The sequence below is a fragment of the Coloeus monedula genome (genome assembly GCF_965178545.1).
Source record: "Coloeus monedula genome assembly, contig: HAP1_SCAFFOLD_71, whole genome shotgun sequence".
Taxonomy (NCBI): domain Eukaryota; kingdom Metazoa; phylum Chordata; class Aves; order Passeriformes; family Corvidae; genus Coloeus; species Coloeus monedula.
In genome coordinates, this window is record NW_028120822.1 from 1,053,570 (window position 1) to 1,058,610 (window position 5,041).

Genomic DNA, 5,041 nt, shown 5'->3' on the forward strand with positions numbered 1-5,041 from the left:
TCAGGATGTCTCTCCAGGGAATGCTTTTGCAAAGTTTTCTCTCGTAACGGCTGAAGTCTTGCCTCTCCCTGAAATTGCGGTGTAGATCCCACTGGAGGCAGTAAATCTCTCAAATGTATGAGCTTGGGCCTACACACCTGCTAAGGTGTGACTAGAGGTGTGAGAGCTTTTGCAAATGAATTTGGAATAATGAGAATCATAGAACCACTGAGGTTGGAAAAGCCCTCTAAGGTCATCGAGTCCAACGTGTGCCCAATCCCTACCTTGTCACCCAGCCCAGAGCACTGAGTGCCATGTCCAGGTGTTCCTCGGACACCTCCAGGAACGGGGACTCCAAACCTCCCTGGGCAGCCCCTGCCAAGGCCTGACCACCCTTTCCAGGAAGAAAGTCCTCTTGATGTCCAACCCTGGTGCGGCTTGAGGCCGTTTCCTCTTGTCCTGTTCCTGGTTGCCTGGGAGAAGCAGCCAATCCTCACCTGGCTACACCCTCCTGTCAGGGAGTTGTAGAGAGCAAGGTCTTCTCTGGGCCTGTTCTTCTTAGGACTGGTATGGAATCACTATTTTGCATTAAAGGACAATAAGCAGATGTTTTGAAAAAATACTTTGAAATGTTTTTGCATTGCCCTGGAAATCTGCCAAGAAATGGAGTTGCTTACCAGGTTAGGTGTTCTTGCCTGCAGCTTCCCAGGGGCTGCTGGAGGTGGGATGAGGCTATTGCAGAGGAATTACAAGTACGTGGTTTCTCACTCAGGAGACTCTGGGTTTACTGTAGTTATGGGACTGGTTTTCCAGACTAGAGGAACCCCTTAAAGGACTGCAGAGGGAGGTGGAGATGGGATTTGGGGTTTGCATCCCCACCTCCTGAGCACACATGGGGTTAGATGCCCCTTGGCAGAGCTGTAAGGTGTAATGTGGGCAGCAGCTCCTCCTCTCTTTGGGGGCCTAAATTGAAACGCTCAGGAGCCAAATCACCTCTGAGCTGCTCTGTTGTGAGCAGGAGAGGAAGGGACACCTCCAAAGGCCACACAGCTCACTCATAGTCAGAAAAATCCTACTGCTGAACCTGGAACCCCCCCAAGGACGCCCGGGACCCCCCGGGCCCCTCTGTGATCCTCGACAATGCACCCCCCCATCATCAGACCATGCAGTGTCCCCCAGTGTTCTGCCAGTGGGAGCACTGGAAGAGATACTGGGAACACTGGGAGGGAACTGGGAGGAAACTTCCCACCACTCTCCAACGTGCAGCAGCCCCAAGTGCGACCAGTGAGGCGGAGGAAGTGCTCCTAGTGCCCCGCCCCCCCCCCCCCCCCCAAAAAAAAGTTGGGGGGGGTGCGGGGGGGAGTACGAGAAGAAAAAGGATTTAAATGGAGGAGAAAACAGTTTCTGTAACTGTGTTTGAACTTAGGAGGATCCCACTTCATCTACGATTTGGAAGGTCTCAATTGAAGGAACACACATTTTCATGATTTTGTATCTCAATTGGCAGGGAATCACCGTTTTCCATTATTTTTGTATCTAAATGGAAGAAGAAAGCCTTTATGGTGCTGTTTGATGGATTTGAATTGAGGGAAACCGCCCCATTTTCATCATCTTAAGGTTAAAATTGAGGGCAAAACACCACCGTCCCTGGTTTTAAAGGGCTTCCCTTGAGAAGAACCTCTTTATGTGCCATTATAAGAGTTCCATCGAGGGGGGACCCTCATTTGAAGGGACCTTCAGAGAGGAAAAATGTGTCCAAAAGACCCCAAAATGGTGTTTCTTGAGGGAAATTGAAGAGGGAGCTGCATTTCCCCTCATTTTAGGAGGCAAAATTGAGCAAAACTCCTCCTTGATTCACTTTTTATTTGGGTTTAAATTTAGGGGAGACCCTCCTTATGCATCAATTACGGGTCTAAATTGAGAGGGAACCTCCGTTTTCCCCTTGATTCAAGGCTTTGAAATGGCGACTAAAGGGAGTTTTCCCTTAATTCATTAAGAAATTGAAAAAGAACAGTAAAGATGAGCTGGCGCTGCCGGTTTGGACTCAATTTATCTGTCGGGATTGCAAACTCCGACAGACACCGAGCGCCGACGGACGCCCAGCAGTGATTGTGTCACGCCCCGACAGATCAAACAGGGGCTGGAAGCTCCATGGAGCAGCTCAGCGCCTGCTCCACTCTTGCCCCCCAAAGCCCGGGATGGACCGGCGGGTCTGGACACATCCCCATTGAGGAGGGGCAGAGCCGCTGCTCGGGGGCCCCGGGGGATCCTTTATCCCCCTCGTGCAGCTGCGAGCTGCCGAGGAAAAAGTCCTCGTTCCTAGGCTTGAACCCCTGCAGCTTTACCTCTCATTCTCTTGCTCTGATTTGTTTGACAAGAAATTCAATTTATTCCCCCCAGTCGTGTCTCTTGCTCCAGTGACCGGTGAGTGATCTGTCTAGGCCCTTTTCCCGATCCTCAAGTCTTTCCTGATGTGTTCTGTTCCCTGCCCAGGGTGAGGAGGAGAGGGACAGAGCGGTTTCGCTGGCACCAGGCACCTGACCAGGCCCAGCCCACCCCAATAATCCCTGCGATAATTCACGCCACCATTACCCAGGCGCGCGGCGGGTCCGGCTCCGCGGGCAGGCGGCTACAGTAGTTCAAAGTGGGCAAACTGGGACGGAGTGAGAGGAAGCAGGTGGTGCCGGTGGGTGAAATGTCTCTGCTGCGACCTGCCTGGGAAAGGAGGAGGGAGAACCTGGTGCAAAGTAAAGGGGAGAGAAAGAGGGACAAGGCTGGAGCTGTGGAAGGAAGCGGAGATGGCCAAGGGGCAGCTGAGCATTTTGCTTTCCAACTCTGTGGGGGGGAAAGAAAGCGCTGTCAAATCCATCCAGGAAAACAGAGGAGAAATAGCATGTGGTGGGAATCGCCGGCAATTTGGATTCAATATGTCTGTCTGAACTGCAAACGCCGACAGACACCGAGCACCGCTGGACGCCTGCTGGCGTTGCCGTGTGTCCTGCTCCGGCGGCAGCCCGCCTGGCGAGCCCCCCAGCAGCAGCTGCCCGGGGGCTGCGGATCGAGCAGCAGCCAATCGGAAGCGTCGCAGCGTCCGGCAGCCAATAGGAGCCCTGGCCACTCCGGCAGCCAATGGAAAGCGCCGTTACCTGAGGGACCAGGCACAGCTCGAAGCCCCTCACAGCTGCTTCGTTTTTTGGGACATTTGTGGCAAGCTCGGAGTTCTATTTTTTTTCTTTACCTTACCTCTTCCAGGACAGGAGGGATTCCGGCGCGGGGGATATCATGCCTCGGGCGCTTCTGGGCGGTTTTGAGGCGGGGGGAGCCCACCGCGGCGGTGGCGGGAAAAGGGGGTGCGGAGTATAAAAGGGGGCGCCGGCGTCGCGGCCCCTCAGTCGGGGGGCGGCGGCGGCGGCGGCAGGAGCTCCGCGGGCTGGCCCGGATGCGGGGACGCCGCCGTGTGCGGCCGAAGGCGCCGGCCCTGAGGCGCGGGGAGAGCGGCGTGGCAGCCGCGCATCGGCTCCGTCATCGGCAGCGCCGCTTCGTGCCGGTAGGGAGCGGGAGAACGCGGCGGCGGGCGGCGGGTGGTGAGTGCCGTCGGCGAGACGGGGCTTGGGCCGCGTGCGGTGTGCGATCTCCCGAGAGCAGCGGGGAGGCCCCCGGGGAGCGGCGGCGGGCGGGGCGCTGTGGGAGCCGGCGCATGTCCCCGAATGAGGCGCCCGGCGCAACGCGCGAGGTGCCAATGAAATAAAATAGAAAACGGTAAAGTGCTATAGAGGAGCCGCACCTAGAGGGCTCTCGGCCCCTGCCCCGTGTCACTAAGGGAGCTGTACCGCGGGAGCGTCGGGGCAGCGCTGCTGGTTAAACAGAGCAGCACGGGAAAGGCTGGGAAACGTCAGCGCAATAAAGTATTGACAATGGTCTAAGAAATATTGTAAAGGTACTGCAGCAGGAGTGGCCGCTGCCCCGTGTGACTAAAGGAGCTGCACCGCGGGAGCGTCGGCGCAGCGCTGCTGGTTAAAAAGAGCGGCACGGGAAAGGCTGAGAGGTGTAAAGGGAATAAAATGCTGAGCATGGTAAACGAGGTACAATAAAGGTACAGCAGCAGGTGTGGCCGCTGCTCCGGATCACTAAAAGAGCTGCACCGCGGGACCGTCGGGGCAGCGCTGCTGGTTAAAAAGAGCGGCACGGGAAAGGCTGAGAGGTGTAAAGGGAATAAAATGCTGAGCATGGTAAACGAGGTACAATAAAGGTACTGCAGCAGGTGTGGCCGCTGCTCCGCATCACTACAAGAGCTGCACCTCGGGAACGTCGGGGCAGCGCTGCTGGTTAAAAAGAGCGGCACGGGAAAGGCTGAGAGGTGTAAAGGGAATGAAATGCTGAGCATGGTAAAAGAGGTACAATAAAGATACTGCTGCAGGAGTGGCCGCTGCCCCGCATCACTAAAAGCGCTGCACCGCGGGAGCGTCGGGGCAGCGCTGCTGGTTAAAAAGGGGTCCGGAAAGCGTGAGAGGTGTAAAGGGAATAAAATGCTGAGCATGGTAAACGAGGTACAATAAAGGTACTGCAGCAGGAGTGGCCGCTGCTCCTTGTCACTAGAAGAGCTTCTCCGAGGCGCCGGTGGGGCTGCGCCGTTCCCGCCTCGGGCGCTTCTGGGCGATTTTGAGGCGGGGGGAGCCCACCGCGGCAGTGGCGGGAAAAGGGGGTGCGGAGTATAAAAGGGGGCGCCGGCGTCGCGGCCCCTCAGTCGGGGGGCGGCGGCGGCGGCGGCAGGAGCTCCGCGGGCTGGCCCGGATGCGGGGACGCCGCCGTGTGCGGCCGAAGGCGCCGGCCCTGAGGCGCGGAGAGAGCGGCGTGGCAGCCGCGCATCGGCTCCGTCATCGGCAGCGCCGCTTCGTGCCGGTAGGGAGCGGGAGAACGCGGCGGCGGGCGGCGGGTGGTGAGTGCCGTCGGCGAGACGGGGCTTGGGCCGCGTGCGGTGTGCGATCTCCCGAGAGCAGCGGGGAGGCCCCCGGGGAGCGGCGGCGGGCGGGGCGCTGTGGGAGCCGGCGCATGTCCCCGAATG